The sequence below is a fragment of the Salmo salar genome, chromosome 15, assembly GCF_965601325.2.
Source record: "Salmo salar chromosome 15, fSalSal1, whole genome shotgun sequence".
NCBI classification, from domain to species: domain Eukaryota; kingdom Metazoa; phylum Chordata; class Actinopteri; order Salmoniformes; family Salmonidae; genus Salmo; species Salmo salar.
In genome coordinates this window covers 112,233,875-112,252,833 of record NC_138305.1, presented here as the reverse complement: position 1 = coordinate 112,252,833, position 18,959 = coordinate 112,233,875, and the positions used below count along the sequence as shown (strand labels likewise).

The window sequence follows — 18,959 nt, the reverse complement described above, 5'->3', positions numbered from 1 at the left end:
CAATATTATATAAAGAGAGGGACCCCCCCCTAGTCAATATTATATAAAGAGAGGGACCCCCCCCCCCCTAGTCAATATTAGATAAAGAGAGGGACCCCCCCCCCCCCTAGTCAATATTATATAAAGAGAGGGACCCCCCCCTAGTCAATATTATATAAAGAGAGGGACCCCCCCCCCTAGTCAATATTATATAAAGAGAGGGACCCCCCCCCTAGTCAATATTATATAAAGAGAGGGACCCCCCCCCCCTAGTCAATATTAGATAAAGAGAGGGACCCCCCCCCCCCTAGTCAATATTATATAAAGAGAGGGACCCCCCCCTAGTCAATATTATATAAAGAGAGGGACCCCCCCCCCCCCCTAGTCAATATTATATAAAGAGAGGGACCCCCCCCCCCCTAGTCAATATTATATAAAGAGAGGGACCCCCCCCCCCCCTAGTCAATATTATATAAAGAGAGGGACCCCCCCCCCCCCTAGTCAATATTATATAAAGAGAGGGACCCCCCCCCCCCCCTAGTCAATATTATATAAAGAGAGGGACCCCCCCCCCCCCTAGTCAATATTATATAAAAAGAGAGGGACCCCCCCCCCCCCTAGTCAATATTATATAAAGAGAGGGACCCCCCCCCCCCCCCTAGTCAATATTATATAAAGAGAGGGACCCCCCCCCCCCCCCCTAGTCAATATTATATAAAGAGAGGGACCCCCCCCCCCCTAGTCAATATTATATAAAGAGAGGGACCCCCCCCCCCCCCCTAGTCAATATTATATAAAGAGAGGGACCCCCCCCCCCCCCCTAGTCAATATTATATAAAGAGAGGGACCCCCCCCTAGTCAATATTATATAAAGAGAGGGACCCCCCCCTAGTCAATATTATATAAAGAGAGGGACCCCCCCCCCCTAGTCAATATTATATAAAGAGAGGGACCCCCCCCCCCCCCTAGTCAATATTATATAAAGAGAGGGACCCCCCCCCCCCCCCTAGTCAATATTATATAAAGAGAGGGACCCCCCCCCCCCCCCCTAGTCAATATTATATAAAGAGAGGGACCACCCCCCCCCCTAGTCAATATTATATAAAGAGAGGGACCCCCCCCCTAGTCAATATTATATAAAGAGAGGGACCCCCCCCCTAGTCAATATTATATAAAGAGAGGGACCCCCCCCCCTAGTCAATATTATATAAAGAGAGGGACCCCCCCCCTAGTCAATATTATATAAAGAGAGGGACCCTCCCCCCTAGTCAATATTATATAAAGAGAGGGACCCCCCTCCCCTAGTCAATATTATATAAAGAGAGGGACCCCCCCCCTAGTCAATATTATATAAAGAGAGGGACCCCCCCTAGTCAATATTATATAAAGAGAGGGACTCCCCCTAGTCAATATTATATAAAGAGAGACCCCCCCTAGTCAATATTATATAAAGAGAGGGACCCCCCCCTAGTCAATATTATATAAAGAGAGGGACCCCCCCCCTAGTCAATATTATATAAAGAGAGGGACCCCCCCCCTAGTCAATATTATATAAAGAGAGGGACCCCCCCCCCCCTAGTCAATATTATATAAAGAGAGGGACCCCCCCCCTAGTCAATATTATATAAAGAGAGGGACCCCCCCCCCCCCTAGTCAATATTATATAAAGAGAGGGAGGGATCCTAGCTTTTTTTTAATCAGGTTGGAGGGGTTTTGTTTGGAGACAGGCAGACACACAGAGAGAGAAAGAAAGAGTGGGGAGAGAGAGAGACAGAGAGAGAAAGAGAGACAGAGAGAGAGAGAGACAGAGAGACAGAGAGAGAAAGAGAGAGTGGGGAGAGAGAGAGACAGAGAGAGAAAGAGAGACAGAGAGAGAGAGAGAGAGAGAGAGAGACAGAGAGAGACAGAGAGACAGACCGAGAGAGAAAGAGAGAGTGGGAGAGAGAGAGAGACAGAGAGACAGACCGAGAGAGAAAGAGAGTGGGGAGAGAGAGAGAGACAGAGAGACAGACCCAGAGAGAAAGAGAGAGTGGGGAGAGAGAGAGAGACAGAGAGACAGACCGAGAGAGAAAGAGAGAGTGGGGAGAGAGAGAGAGACAGAGAGACAGACCGAGAGAGAAGAGAGAGTGGAGAGAGAGAGACAGAGAGAGAAAGAGGGCTCTTCATTAAATGTGTCTCTCTCAGTATTGAGCTACTGGTCCAGTTGTTTGGAGAAGCAGATCAGATGAGGCCTGCAGCGCTCCTGAGGGGAAACTGCATGATACATCAAAAAATACCCCATACATAATTAATGACACCTTGAGCACGGATAAGGTGGGGAGCAATCTGACAAGTGATGGGTGGGGGTGGAGGAGGGGGTTAGAGATGGGGAGGGAGAGGGGGATACAGGAAGGGGGGAAGGTAGAGATGGGGAAGGGAGAGGGGGATACAGGAAGGGGGGGGTAGAGATGGGGAGGGAGAGGGGGATACAGGAAGGGGGGGAAGGTAGAGATGGGGAAGGGAGAGGGGGATACAGGAAGGGGGGGAAGGTAGAGATGGGGAAGGGAGAGGGGGATACAGGAAGGGGGGGGTAGAGATGGGGAGGGAGAGGGGGATACAGGAAGGGGGGAAGGTAGAGATGGGGAAGGGAGAGGGGGATACAGGAAGGGGGGGGTAGAGATGGGGAGGGAGAGGGGGGATACAGGAAGGGGGGAAGGTAGAGATGGGGAAGGGAGAGGGGGATACAGGAGGGGGGGGGGGGGGTAGAGATGGGGAAGGGAGAGGGGGGATACAGGAAGGGGGGAAGGTAGAGATGGGGAAGGGAGAGGGGGATACAGGAAGGGGGGGGGGTAGAGATGGGGAAGGGAGAGGGGGATACAGGAGGGGGGGGGGTAGAGATGGGGAAGGGAGAGAGGGACACAGGAAGGGGGGGGGGGTAGAGATGGGGAGGGAGAGGGGGGATGCAGGAAGGGGGGAAGGTAGAGATGGGGAAGGGAGAGGGGGATACAGGAGGGGGGGGGGGGTAGAGATGGGGAAGGGAGAGAGGGACACAGGAGCGCAGCAGTTGGCACGATCAAGGGCTCCTCTCCTCACATACAGCCCTCAGCAGATACCACACTTCACAGGATCCTCTGTCTGAGCTGGGAGTGTGTGTGTGTGTGTGTGTGTAAGCTAGAAGTGTGTGTGTGTGTGTGTGTGTGTGTGTGTCTCTGAAGACAGCAGGGAGCCCTTGGTCTTGTCTAAAGCCTCTGGGAAGGATCAGCCTTGGGGGCCTGGGTTCGGCTAGCAGGCTGGGGGGGGGACCCCTCTATAGCCTAACCCCAGGGCCTACCCCCTCTTCGTCCCCTTACTGACAACCACCTATACATCCCTCCTCATCACCCTCCGTACCGAGCCCCACTGGGTCTTCTTCTGCTAGGGGGTAAGGTGGTGAGTAGAGACGGGCCATATGGAGAAAAATCCATGTCGCAATAAATTGCCTGCTGTGATGAAAACATCTAGAACAATACGTTTCTAATGTGAATGTGCATCGCAGTTGATTTATTAACCATTTAAACTACTACTAGTGTGATTGGTTGTAGTAACCATCTATTGTTCCATCAACAATCGTCGCCCATATCGACAAACTTGTTTCATTTCTCTAGTATAGATAGTCAACTGATCGTAATAAACGATATCAGCGCAAAATGCCTAAATGATAAACGGTCGGTGTTTATAATTTGTGGTTTATCGTCCCAGCTTTAGCAGTGAGATTATACCCTCAGGTCTCCATGTTTTTACTTGTCTGGGCTATTACTTACAATCCCCCCTGCGGTATTTCAATGTGCTAGGATGTTTGTTAGAACAGTAATAAAGGACAGGAACAAGAATACAGCACGAACTACATTACTGGGCTCTGGTTTTTCCTGAGGAAAGTGCTGCCGTGCCCATCCCCCCCCACACACAGTGCAAATGGAAGAGTTCACTGATGCTACCTCGCACTCCAACCAAGGTGCATGAATTTGAGGAGCAAACTGAAGTAGAGCATAGATTCAGAAACTCTTGGGAGGACAATGGAATTATATACAGTGCCTTCGGAAAGTATTCAAACCCCTTGATTTTTTACAGTCTTATTCTAAAATGGATGAAATAAAATAAAAATCCTCAGAAATCTACACACCCCAAAATGACAAAGCGAAAACAGGTTTTTAGAAATGTTTGCAAATGTATAAATTATAAAAAACAGAAATACCTTACTGACATAAGCATTCAGACCCTTTGCTATGAGACTCGAAATTGAAAACCTGGCACCATCCCTACGGTGAAGCATGGTGGTGGCAGCATCCCTACGGTGAAGCATGGTGGTGGCAGCATCCCTACGGTGAAGCATGGTGGTGGCACCATCCCTACGGTGAAGCATGGTGGTGGCAGCATCCCTACGGTGAAGCATGGTGGTGGCAGCATCCCTACGGTAAAGCATGGTGGTGGCAGCATCCCTACGGTAAAGCATGGTGGTGGCAGCATCCCTACGGTGAAGCATGGTGGTGGTGGCATCCCTACGGTGAAGCATGGTGGTGGCAGCATCCCTACGGTGAAGCATGGTGGTGGCAGCATCCCTACGGTGAAGCATGGAGGTGGCAGCATCCCTACGGTGAAGCATGGTGGTGGGCAGCATCCCTACGGTGAAGCAGGGTGGTGGAAACATTCCTACGGTGAAGCGGGGTGGTGGCCACATCCCTACAGTGAAGCATGGTGGTGGCAGCATCCCTACGGTGAAGCATGGTGGTGGCAGCATCCCTACGGTGAAGCATGGTGGTGGCCACATCCCTACGGTGAAGCACGGTGGTGGCAGCATTTCACTACACCAGCAATAATATCTGCTAAATATGTGTATGTGACCAATAAAATTTGATTTGAAATGATAAGAGTAGTTGACTAAAGCACAAACAGACCTGGCTACTAGGCATGGCAAATAAACCTGTTTCATGTGGCAATTTGAATGACATGTAGATGTTTTCTTGTTGCTAGGGGGTTATGGTCTCATTGTGACATGTAGATGTTTTCTTGTTGCTAGGGGGGAGTCATGGTCTCATTGTGACATGTTGATGTTTTGTTGTTGCTAGGAGTCATGGTCTCATTGTGACGTGTTGTTGCTAGGGGTTATGGTCTCATTGTGACATGTAGATGTTGTGTTGTTGCTAGGTGTCATGGTCTCATTGTGACATGTAGATGTTTTGTTGTTGCTAGGGGTTATGGTCTCATTGTGACATGTTGATGTTGTTGCTAGGGGTTATGGTCTCTTTGTGACATGTTGCTAGGGGTTATGGTCTCATTGTGACATGTTGATGTTGTTGCTAGGGGTCATGGTCTCATTGTGACATGTTGCTAGGGGTTATGGTCTCATTGTGACATGTTGCTAGGGGTTATGGTCTCATTGTGACATGTTGCTAGGGGTTATGGTCTCATTGTGACATGTTGATGTTGTTGCTAGGGGGTTATGGTCTCATTGTGACATGTTGATGTTGTTGCTAGGGGTTATGGTCTCATTGTGACATGTTGATGTTGTTGCTAGGGGTTATGGTCTCATTGTGACATGTTGATGTTGTTGCAAGGGGGTTATGGTCTCATTGTGACATGTTGCTAGGGGTTATGGTCTCATTGTGACATGTTGCTAGGGGTTATGGTCTCATTGTGACATGTTGATGTTGTTGCTAGGGGGTTATGGTCTCATTGTGACATGTTGATGTTGTTGCTAGGGGGTTATGGTCTCATTGTGACATGTTGCTAGGGGTTATGGTCTCATTGTGACATGTTGCTAGGGGTTATGGTCTCATTGTGACATGTTGATGTTGTTGCTAGGGGGTTATGGTCTCATTGTGGCATGTTGATGTTGTTGCTAGGGGTTATGGTCTCATTGTGACATGTTGTTGTTGCTAGGGGTCATGGTCTCATTGTGACATGTTGATGTTGTTGCTAGGGGGTTATGGTCTCATTGTGACATGTTGATATTGTTGCTAGGAGTTATGGTCTCATTGTGTCTATCTTGAATCTTATTCCTGTAAGTACACGTGTGACGAAGCAAGAAAATGATATTTAAATGTTTATCAACCCATTTATAGAAAGGCCCATGTGGGGGCCGGCCTCCAGAGTGGTGCATATGATTTATTATCTAGATGCCCTAGAAAATTAACAAAAACAGGCTCATTTCGTTGTGAAAATAATTCTATAAAAAATCATTCATCCATCATTACCATAGATATGAAAATACAAAATGAGCCTGAAGAAATTTGCCTGTTTTTTATTTTTTTATTCTGCCAATCACACTCTAGTTAACCCACTGCTTATAATGTATGGATGAGGACATTCTGTGAACCCTGCATGTTAAATGTGTATAATGTATAGATGAGGACATTCTGTGAACCCTGCATGTTAAATGTGTATAATGTATAGATGAGGGCATTTTGTGAACCCTGCATGTTAAATGTGTATAATGTATAGATGAGGGCATTTTGTGAACCCTGCATGTTAAATGTGTATAATGTATGGATGAGGACATTCTGTGAACCCTGCATGTTAAATGTGTATAACGTATGAATTAGGACATTCTGTGAACATGTTAAATGTGTATAATGTATGGATGAGGACATTCTGTGAACCCTGCATGTTAAATGTGTATAATGTATAGATGAGGACATTCTGCGAACCCTGCATGTTAAATGTGTATAACGTATGAATGAGTAATGAATATACTGTATAAAACTGTGCTTATTCCACACGATGCTCAACACCGTAGGGAACCAAACAGAAAAGAGGAGCAAGCCCTCCAACGAGTCCTGGTCTTTGTTTACCGTCAAACACCTCATCCTCAAAATGGGAGGAGAAGGACGTCTCGACATCAGTCTAAGCAGCACTGAACACAGATGTCAGAAGTTCTTCTCTGGGTGAGAGTTACTTCCTGTCTCGTCAGCGAAGCCTGCAGTTACTGACGGGAGAACTCCCCCAAACCCAACCTCACCAACCTGACACAAAGCCTCCTAAAGGAAGACGTCCAGTGTGACTGGGGGGAGACGGTAGCAGTGTGACTGGGGGGAGACGGTAGCAGTGTGTCTGGGGGGAGACGGTAGCAGTGTGACTGGGGGGAGACGGTGGCAGTGTGACTGGGGGGGAGACGGTAGCAGTGTGACTGGGGGGAGACGGTAGCAGTGTGACTGGGGGGAGACGGTAGCAGTGTGACTGGGGGGGAGACGGTAGCAGTGTGACTGGGGGGAGACGGTAGCAGTGTGACTGGGGGGGAGACGGTGGCAGTGTGACTGGGGGGAGACGGTGGCAGTGTGACTGGGGGGGAGACGGTAGCAGTGTGACTGGGGGGGAGACGGTAGCAGTGTGACTGGGGGGGAGACGGTAGCAGTGTGACTGGGGGGAGACGGTAGCAGTGTGTCTGGGGGGAGACGGTAGCAGTGTGACTGGGGGGAGACGGTGGCAGTGTGACTGGGGGGGAGACGGTAGCAGTGTGACTGGGGGGAGACGGTAGCAGTGTGACTGGGGGGGGAGTGTGATGGGGGGAGACGGTGGCAGTGTGACTGGGGGGGAGACGGTGGCAGTGTGACTGGGGGGGAGACGGTAGCAGTGTGACTGGGGGGAGACGGTAGCAGTGTGACTGGGGGGGAGACGGTAGCAGTGTGACTGGGGGGGAGACGGTAGCAGTGTGACTGGGGGGGAGACGGTGGCAGTGTGACTGGGGGGGAGACGGTAGCAGTGTGACTGGGGGGGAGACGGTAGCAGTGTGACTGGGGGGGAGACGGTAGCAGTGTGACTGGGGGGGAGACGGTAGCAGTGTGACTGGGGGGAGACGGTAGCAGTGTGACTGGGGGGAGACGGTAGCAGTGTGACTGGGGGGAGACGGTAGCAGTGTGACTGGGGGGAGACGGTAGCAGTGTGACTGGGGGGAGACGGTAGCAGTGTGACTGGGGGGAGACGGTAGCAGGGTGACTGGGGGGGAGTGTGATTGGGGGGGAGACGGTAGCAGTGTGACTGGGGGGAGACGGTGGCAGTGTGACTGGGGGGAGACGGTGGCAGTGTGACTGGGGGGAGACGGTGGCAGTGTGACTGGGGGGGAGACGGTGGCAGTGTGACTGGGGGGAGACGGTAGCAGTGTGACTGGGGGGAGACGGTAGCAGTGTGACTGGGGGGAGACGGTAGCAGTGTGACTGGGGGGAGACGGTAGCAGTGTGACTGGGGGGAGACGGTGGCAGTGTGACTGGGGGGAGACGGTAGCAGTGTGACTGGGGGGGAGACGGTAGCAGTGTGACTGGGGGGAGACGGTGGCAGTGTGACTGGGGGGAGACGGTGGCAGTGTGACTGGGGGGGAGACGGTAGCAGTGTGACTGGGGGGAGACGGTAGCAGTGTGACTGGGGGGGAGACGGTAGCAGTGTGACTGGGGGGGAGACGGTAGCAGTGTGACTGGGGGGGAGACGGTAGCAGTGTGACTGGGGGGGAGACGGTAGCAGTGTGACTGGGGGGGAGACGGTAGCAGTGTGACTGGGGGGAGACGGTAGCAGTGTGACTGGGGGGAGACGGTAGCAGTGTGACTGGGGGGAGACGGTAGCAGTGTGACTGGGGGGAGACGGTAGCAGTGTGACTGGGGGGAGACGGTAGCAGTGTGACTGGGGGGGAGACGGTAGCAGTGTGACTGGGGGGAGACGGTAGCAGTGTGACTGGGGGGAGACGGTAGCAGTGTGACTGGGGGGAGACGGTAGCAGTGTGACTGGGGGGAGACGGTAGCAGTGTGACTGGGGGGAGACGGTAGCAGTGTGACTGGGGGGAGACGGTAGCAGTGTGACTGGGGGGAGACGGTAGCAGGGTGACTGGGGGGAGACGGCAGCAGTGTGACTGGGGGGAGACGGTAGCAGAGTGACTGGGGGGAGAGGTAGCAGTGTGACTGGGGGGGAGACGGTAGCAGTGTGACTGGGGGGAGACGGTAGCAGTGTGACTGGGGGGAGACGGTAGCAGGGTGACTGGGGGGAGACGGTAGCAGAGTGACTGGGGGGAGACGGTAGCAGAGTGACTGGGGGGAGACGGTGGCAGTGTGACTGGGGGGAGACGGTAGCAGAGTGACTGGGGGGAGACGGTAGCAGTGTGACTGGGGGGAGACGGTAGCAGTGTGACTGGGGGGAGACGGTAGCAGTGTGACTGGGGGGAGACGGTAGCAGTGTGACTGGGGGGAGACGGTAGCAGTGTGACTGGGGGGAGACGGTAGCAGTGTGACTGGGGGGAGACGGTAGCAGTGTGACTGGGGGGAGACGGTAGCAGTGTGACTGGGGGGGAGACGGTAGCAGTGTGACTGGGGGGAGATGGTAGCAGTGTGACTGGGGGGAGATGGTAGCAGTGTGACTGGGGGGAGACGGTGGCAGTGTGACTGGGGGGAGACGGTGGCAGTGTGACTGGGGGGAGACGGTGGCAGTGTGACTGGGGGGAGACGGTAGCAGTGTGACTGGGGGGAGATGGTAGCAGGGTGACTGGGGGGGGAGTGTGATTGGGGGGAGACGGTAGCAGTGTGACTGGGGGGAGACGGTAGCAGTGTGACTGGGGGGAGATGGTAGCAGGGTGACTGGGGGGGGAGTGTGATTGGGGGGAGACGGTAGCAGTGTGACTGGGGGGAGACGGTGGCAGTGTGACTGGGGGGGAGACGGTGGCAGTGTGACTGGGGGGGGAGACGGTGGCAGTGTGACTGGGGGGAGACGGTGGCAGTGTGACTGGGGGGGAGACGGTGGCAGTGTGACTGGGGGGGAGACGGTAGCAGTGTGACTGGGGGGAGACGGTAGCAGTGTGACTGGGGGGAGACGGTAGCAGTGTGACTGGGGGGAGACGGTGGCAGTGTGACTGGGGGAGACGGTAGCAGTGTGACTGGGGGGAGACGGTGAGCAGTGTGACTGGGGGGGAGATGGTAGCAGGGTGACTGGGGGGAGATGGTAGCAGTGTGACTGGGGGGAGATGGTAGCAGATGGTAGCAGTGTGACTGGGGGGAGATGGCAGCAGGGTGACTGGGGGGAGATGGCAGCAGTGTGACTGGGGGGGAGATGGTAGCAGGGTGACTGGGGGGAGATGGTAGCAGTGTGACTGGGGGGAGATGGTAGCAGATGGTAGCAGTGTGACTGGGGGGAGATGGTAGCAGTGTGACTGGGGGGAGATGGTAGCAGTGTGACTGGGGGAGATGGTAGCAGTGTGACTGGGGGGGAGATGGTAGCAGTGTGACTGGGGGGAGATGGTAGCAGTGTGACTGGGGGGAGATGGTAGCAGGGTGACTGGGGGGAGACGGTAGCAGTGTGACTGGGGGGAGATGGTAGCAGTGTGACTGGGGGGGAGATGGTAGCAGAGTGACTGGGGGGAGACGGTAGCAGTGTGACTGGGGGGAGATGGTAGCAGTGATATTAACGCAGCCTCAGGTTCATCTGGTTGTACACCAGGTGTTTGAACAACAGAGTACTTAAAACCCCTCCCCCTTCTCATTTCCCTCCTCTCCTCTCCTCTCCTCTCCTCTCCTCTCCTCTCCTCTCCTCTCCTCTCAATTCCATTTCAGGGCCTTATTGGCATGGGAAACATATGTTTACATTGATAAAGCAATTGAAGTAGGTGAAATAAACAATAATAAATGAACAGTAAAGGTTATGGTCCCTCCTCTCGTTCTGTAACCTAGTCTTTAACCTAACAAACACATAACCAGTTAGACCAGTAAGGTTGGTCTGCCATCGGCAGAATGTTCACTATTTGCATCGTAACCATCACGGAAGACTAGACGGATATTTGCATGTTGTGGAAAAAAAAGGCCTGCGTCCTAAATGCCGCCCTATTCTTCACATAGTCAACTACTTTTCAACAGGGCTCTTTAGATTACAGTGATTCCTCACAAAACCCAGAGAAAAATAAATAAAGAAATAAAAATGACCTTGATTTTTTTCCTAAATGTAATATAAATCCATAGAACGGTCCTTTAATTAAGAGGAAGGATTGTAGAAATATTTGACATTTGTATCGACTCGTCTTGAAAGGGAAAGATGCTCATCCCGAATGTCTATTTGTTAATATTCAGAAATGCATGTAAATAAAAGTTACTGAAATCAAATTACTACTCATAAAGCTTTACCTTCCAACATTTGTAGCACCCTACCTAATCCTGATTGTGTGGTCAGGGGTTAGGGTTTAGGGGGTTAGGGGTTAGGGGGTTAGGTGAGGGACAGAGTACATTGTGTTCTATGGACTACATTGTGTTCTATGGACTACATTGTGTTCTATGGACTACATTGTGTTCTATGGACTACATTGTGTTCTATAGACTACATTGTGTTCTATGGACTACATTGTGTTCTATGGACTACATTGTGTTCTATGGACTACATTGTGTTCTATGGACTACATTGTGTTCTATGGACTACATTGTGTTCTATGGACTACATTGTGTTCTATGGACTACATTGTGAAAATCCTCCCAATCCCGGTATTTTGTCTGAGTTTGGTGAGGAACCAGTCATTTCCATTCAGACCGGACCAGTCATTTCCATTCAGACCGAACCAGTCATTTCCACTCAGACCGAACCAGTCATTTCCACTCAGACCGAACCAGTCATTTCCATTCAGACCGAACCAGTCATTTCCATTCAGACCGAACCAGTCATTTCCATTCAGACCGAACCAGTCATTTCCATTCAGACCGAACCAGTCATTTCCATTCAGACCGAACAGTCATTTCATTTCCATTCAGACCGAACCAGTCATTTCCATTCAGACCGAACCAGTCATTTCCATTCAGACCGAACCAGTCATTTCCATTCAGACCGGACCAGTCATTTCCATTCAGACCGGACCAGTCATTTCCATTCAGACCGGACCAGTCATTTTACATTCAGACCGAACCAGTCATTTCCATTCAGACCGGACCAGTCATTTTACATTCAGACCGAACCAGTCATTTTACATTCAGACCGAACCAGTCATTTCCATTCAGACCGAACCAGTCATTTCCATTCAGACCGGACCAGTCATTTTACATTCAGACCGAACCAGTCATTTTACATTCAGACCGAACCAGTCATTTCCATTCAGACCGGACCAGTCATTTTCCATTCAGACCGAACCAGTCATTTTCCATTCAGACCGAACCAGTCATTTTCCATTCAGACCGAACCAGTCATTTCCATTCAGACCGGACCAGTCATTTTACATTCAGACCGAACCAGTCATTTTCCATTCAGACCGAACCAGTCATTTTCCATTCAGACCGAACCAGTCATTTTCCATTCAGACCGAACCAGTCATTTTCCATTCAGACCGAACCAGTCATTTTCCATTCAGACCGAACCAGTCATTTTCCATTCAGACCGAACCAGTCATTTCCATTCAGACCGGACCAGTCATTTCCATTCAGACCGGACCAGTCATTTTACATTCAGACCGAACCAGTCATTTTACATTCAGACCGAACCAGTCATTTTACATTCAGACCGGACCAGTCATTTTACATTCAGACCGGACCAGTCATTTTACATTCAGACCGGACCAGTCATTTTACATTCAGACCGAACCAGTCATTTTACATTCAGACTGAACCAGTCATTTTACATTCAGACTGAACCAGTCATTTTACATTCAGACTGAACCAGTCATTTTACATTCAGACCGAACCAGTCATCATGTTCATTGTTTCGTGATCCTTCGGGTTAACCAAGAATAAGGATGTGTGTGGTCTCGTCAGACACAGACACAATCCCTGCCTAATCCAGATTGTGTGATAAGGGTTTAGGGTGTTAGGGGTTAGGGGTTTAGGGGTTAGGGTTTAGGGTGTTAGAGGAGAGACAGTGTCAATATACTAAAATCAGCCAATAAAAACCTGAACATGAAAATGATTCAGATGAAAGTCAAAACTGACAGAGGCTCATATGTAAACATATCTGACAGCAATAAACGATTAACCCATCAGAGGTTTTCTTCCCCTCTAACCGGGGACTAAATTTAGACCTGGGACACCAAGTGGGTGCAATTAATTACCAGCTAGAAGTGAAAAACAGCAGGCTCCGGACCTCGTAGGCTCAGAGTTCAATACCCCTGCACTATCCTACCCTACCAAGCAAAAAGGTAGGAACTGCTCAAGTCATTTTTTTGCTACATTAAATACATGCTTAATCATGTGGACAAGTATCCTGCCTCTATTGTATTGTATTTTGGAGAAAATGGAGGTCATGTCAGCAGTAACTGTCGAAACCAAGGTATATACAAGTTATTTTTCCTCAGTTCCACACTATGAACAGTTACTGTATTTTCTTTGCTTGTTTAGGGCAGTATCACCCTGTACAGGCTACAGAGGCGTGCGCATGTTAACTACTACGAGCCGATCAATTCTCAAACAACAACAACAACAACAACAACATACTCGAAACCTCAAACCTGTTGGCAAATGTCACCATATTGTCATAGCATGAACTCTAATATTGTTACTGCACTATCGTTCCCCAGCCCACATCACCTGGTCTTCAAGAAAGGGATAAACCACAAAGGGTTCCTACGATGTGATTTAGTTACATTCTTAAAAATTATACTTTACAAGAAAAAAAGGTCAAGAAATCCAAAGGTAGCAGCAGCAGCGTACGTGATGAGGCAAGAGTTAGTGCAAAAAAATGGGGGGGGGGGGGGGGGGGGGGCAGAGAGTTAACCAAATAGCTACCCGGACAATTTTTTTTTAAGTGCAATGTGTAGGAATCGCTCCATTAAAGTTACGAAAAGGGAACCACAGAAGTAGAGCAAATAGAACAGAGTTTAAGACTTGCTTTCAAATGAGTGACAGATCTAGAACTCATATTTCTATGTGAATTTGGTAGGGGGTCCCCCCCCCCCAAAAAAAGTTCCATACTGCAGCTTTAACTGTCTTGTGTACACGTATGTGTGTTAGGCTACATACCGGATTTAAATCACGTGTCAATCATTTCCAGCTCAGGGCTTCAGCTATGCATGTGGTTTGCTAACTTGCTAACGCTTCATGGTTACGGCAGAGATCCCTGTTGTCTACATTGTTCTGTGAGTAAAACAAACACTATACCTCCCATTGTGTTCAGTAGTACCATATAAAACACTATACCTCCCATTGTGTTCAGTAGTACCATATAAAACACCTCCCATTGTGTTCAGTAATACCATATAAAACACTATACCTCCCATTGTGTTCAGTAATACCATATAAAACACCTCCCATTGTGTTCAGTAATACCATATAAAACACTATACCTCCCATTGTGTTCAGTAGTACCATATAAAACACCTCCCATTGTGTTCAGTAATACCATATAAAACACTATACCTCCCATTGTGTTCAGTAATACCATATAAAACACCTCCCATTGTGTTCAGTAATACCATATAAAACACCATACCTCCCATTGTGTTCAGTAGTACCATATAAAACACTATACCTCCCATTGTGTTCAGTAGTACCATATAAAACACCTCCCATTGTGTTCAGTAATACCATATAAAACACCTCCCATTGTGTTCAGTAATACCATATAAAACACCTCCCATTGTGTTCAGTAGTACCATATAAAACACCTCCCATTGTGTTCAGTAGTACCATATAAAACACCTCCCATTGTGTTCAGTAATACCATATAAAACACTATACCTCCCATTGTGTTCAGTAATACCATATAAAACACCTCCCATTGTGTTCAGTAATACCATATAAAACACTATACCTCCCATTGTGTTCAGTAGTACCATATAAAACACCTCCCATTGTGTTCAGTAATACCATATAAAACACTATACCTCCCATTGTGTTCAGTAGTACCATATAAAACACCTCCCATTGTGTTCAGTAATACCATATAAAACACCTCCCATTGTGTTCAGTAATACCATATAAAACACCTCCCATTGTGTTCAGTAGTACCATATAAAACACCTCCCATTGTGTTCAGTAATACCATATAAAACACCTCCCATTGTGTTCAGTAATACCATATAAAACACCTCCCATTGTGTTCAGTAGTACCATATAAAACACCTCCCATTGTGTTCAGTAATACCATATAAAACACCTCCCATTGTGTTCAGTAGTACCATATAAAACACTATACCTCCCATTGTGTTCAGTAATACCATATAAAACACCTCCCATTGTGTTCAGTAGTACCATATAGCCCGGTATGGTACAGAAACGGTATGAAAATCTGGATTCCGCCTTAACTCGACTGAGTGAGTGAGTGTGTTAGAGAGTGGTGGGTTAGGGGCTGTTAGGAAGTAGGCTGGATTAGAGATTACTAAATAAGAAATAGTCATCAGGATTGCAGGCAGGGGGGAAATCTCCTAATCCAGGAGCAGGGGGAGAGGCAGAGATTATGAAGTGGAAGGGGGGGGGGGGGGGGGGGGAGATATAGGGAAGAGAGGAGGGTATATGTTAGGTTGACAGTTTATACCCCTGGCCCAAAAAACAGCAGCAGGAGGAAAAGCCGGAGAGACACTACGGGAATGTAAAAGGAAATGGCACAACACCTATCCTAAAGCAGGATGAACGGGGGCCCATTTCAAACCCATCATCTCTTCCACATGTCAAACCCATCATCTCTCTTCCATTTAAATTACATTTAAGTCATTTAGCAGACGCTCTTATCCAGAGCGACTTCCACATGTCAAACCCATCATCTCTCTTCCATTTACATTACATTTAAGTCATTTAGCAGACGCTCTTATCCAGAGCGACTTCCACATGTCAAACCTATCATCTCTCTTCCACTCGTCAAACCCATCATACAGTTGAAGTCATTAGTCTACATACACCTTCGCCAAGTACATTTACACTCCGTTTCACAATTCCTGACATTTAATCCAAGTATTATTACCTGTCGTAGGTCAGTTAGGATCACCACTTTATTTTAAGAATGTGAAATGTCAGAATAATAGTAGAGAATTATTTTATTTCAGCTTTTATTTCTTTCTTTCATCACATTCCCAGTGGGTCAGAAGTTTACATACACTCAATTATTATTTGGTAGCATTGCCTTTAAATTGTTTAACTTGGGTCAAACATTTCGGGTAGCCTTCCACAAGCTTCCCACAATAAGTTGGGTGAATTTTGGCCCATTCCTCCTGACAGAGCTGGTGTAACTGAGTCAGGTTTGTAGGCCTCCTTGCTCGCACACGCTTTTTCAGTTCTGCCCACAAATGTTCTACAGGATTGAGGTCAGGGCTTTGTGATGGCCAGTCCAATACCTTGACTTTACTGTCCTTAAGCCATTTTGCAACAACTTTGTAAGTATGCTTGGGGCCATTGTCCATTTGGAAGACCCATTTGCGACCAAGCTTTAACTTCCTGACTGATGTCTTGAAATGTTGCTTCAATATATCCACAATTTTCCTTCCTCGTGATGCCATCTATTTTGTGCAGTGCACCAGTCCCTCCTGCAGCAAAGCCCCCACACAACATGATGCTGCCACCCCCGTGCTTCACGGTTGGGATGGTGTTCTTTGGCTTGCAAGCCTCCCCCTTTTTCCTACAAACATAACGATGGTCATTATGGCCAAACAGTTCTTTTGGCTGACAGAGGTTTTGGCTGATTTCTTTTGATTTTCCCATGATGTCAAGCAAAGAGGCAATGAGTTTAAAGGTAGGCCTTGAAATACATCCACATGTACACCTCCAATTGACTCAAATGAGGTCAATTAGCCTATCAGAAGCTTCTAAAGCCATGACATAATTCTCTGGAATTTTCCAAGCTGTTTAAAGGCACAGTCAACTTAGTGTATGTAAACTTCTGACCCACTGAAATTGTGATAGTGAATTATAAGTGAAATAATCTGTCTGTAAACAATTGTTAGAAAAATTACTTGTGTCATGCACAAACTAGATGTCCTAACTGACTTGCCAAAACTATAGTTTGTTAACAAGAAATGTGTGGAGTGGTTGAAAAACGAGTTAATGACTCCAACCTAAAGTGTAACCAAACTTGACCTGTGTCTCTTCCACATCTAGATCTGTTGACAATGACGACAGCAGGAAAACATAGAACATCTCACCCAGGTAACATGTGAGTTGGAGACAGTGGTACGACAGACTGGTTGCTGTGGATCCAAACAAACCTCAATGAATGCGGCTAATTTCATGTACAGCGAGCTCTCTTTGAGTTTACACCTCATCTATAAAATATATACATGTACAGATCCAAAGCGTTTAAAAATATACTCTGAACAACTGAAGTGTATTGGTGTTGTCCCCCTGTGCACCAGACATAGCAGTAACTCTAGCTGTACTACAACATGGACAGGTGTTGAAAATAAAAGACGGATGACATTCTCCACAAAGTTCTCTTTCAACCAGACGGTCGCTATAACCAGATCTGTTGCGTTAACTACAGGTCGTTCACTTACAAACACAGCACAACTTCTGCTCTTTAATTCTAGTTACGTTATTTCAGTTGAAACAGGCAGTTTGACGTACAAGTACCGATCTGCCTCGGGGAAAACACCTAGTCCGTCCGTCCGTCAGTCCGTCTCCGTCCGTCCGCAGAGGAATGCGTACAAAGTATTTGTGAGCGGGATAGTAGCGTTTACATAAGATTTCATACTCCACGAAATACGTCCGTCCAAACACATCCATACGACAGCCAACAGGCTTCCTTTCAATAGGTTAACTATTTAACATGGTTTTAACATCAGCAGCCATGCTACAGGTAGCTAACATTAGCAATGTAGTTTTCCAACCAACTCACAAGTTCAGAAGTAGTGAACTTACCTCTCGGTGATTCACGGTGCGCTTCGGTTTTATCCAACGTTTTGGGGAATAAAAACGCGCTCACAGATAAATCAACGTTGTAGTATTTACACCGGAGGAATGACTCAAGGTCCACCCCAACCTCCACCCAGAAACAGGGTAGCTTGGTGCTTCTCTCTGCCGCAGAGGAGCGGCTGTCGTCGGACTGGAAAGTTGCGGTCGGTCGGAAATGCAACACGTCGTAGAGGACAGGGACGTAAAAAGGAAACGTCGCTTCTTCAAAGCGAATGTATGGTGTCTAAAATGGGAAGTACTTTCATTCTAGTAAGACTTTTCTTTTATCGGGTTTGTAAACTAAATATTTTAACACCAACTTAAAATGTTACTACTCTCGTCTGGGATACAGGTAAACGCTCAAAATCGGATATTTCTGGAATAGACCGTGAGAAACTGATTCAAAAATGGTCAGACAGAACCAAGCATGGTTTGTAGGCAATATAAGCCAAAAGTATATCATCTTTCTAGAAGCTGAGTAACTAGATGAATAGAAATGGACAGAAAAATTATTACATTTTTTTTTTTTAAATGACAAACATGAGTTTAGTTCATTTGATCTTTTCATATTTAAAAATGTACCCATCTATATATAAAATGCATAATGGACAATGCCTACTGGGCTGATTAAAAACAGGACAGCGGCTGTAATCAGGCGAAAATCTGATATCAACTTTGGAGGGGACAATTACATTACATTTTCTCAAGAGCAATTCCTGAGGGGGACACCAAAAGTAGTGCTGTAACACATAATATACATTTACCATATTAAACGTAGGCTGAGGAACCAAAGAAATAAGGTGTTTGCCGTACTCCTAACTACCGGTACCCAAAACTACACAACTAATCACAACAGCAATACCATTGCCTTTAACAAATCTTAGTTCAGTCACCAGTTTAAGTTGAGAGTGGGGGTATCCATGGCATTTTCCAATTATGTTCCTATTTTACAAGTTAAAAAAAATTGAGAACCTTTCATAATGTTGCCAAACAAAGACTCAACAAACTTACCTGAGACTCCCTGTCTCTGCCAGTCTGTCCCTGCATATCTGTCCCCAACTCTGCTGTCTGTGTGCCATCTGTTGCCTGCTCTGCCTAATGACATCATTGTGAAACATTTCCATTAGAATTTCATTTCTTTCTTATGAACATTTTATCAACTAGTCTTTGAGATATTAGGCTACTAGGGTTCTTACTATGCGTTTTGGTGTACTGAAA

At 47.7% G+C, this 18,959-nt stretch overlaps 1 protein-coding gene across 1 annotated transcript in view; it reads right to left on the bottom strand.

Moving 5' to 3' along the window:
* The window catches only part of plxnb3 (plexin B3), a 256,626-nt gene extending 238,407 nt beyond the window's left edge, over positions 1–18,219 (bottom strand). Inside the window, exon 1 of the mRNA XM_082962290.1 lies at positions 17,709–18,219. The gene's annotated coding sequence lies outside the window, so the exon portion shown is untranslated. The remainder of the gene's footprint in view (positions 1–17,708) is intronic.
* Between the last annotated feature and the right edge of the window lie 740 nt (positions 18,220–18,959).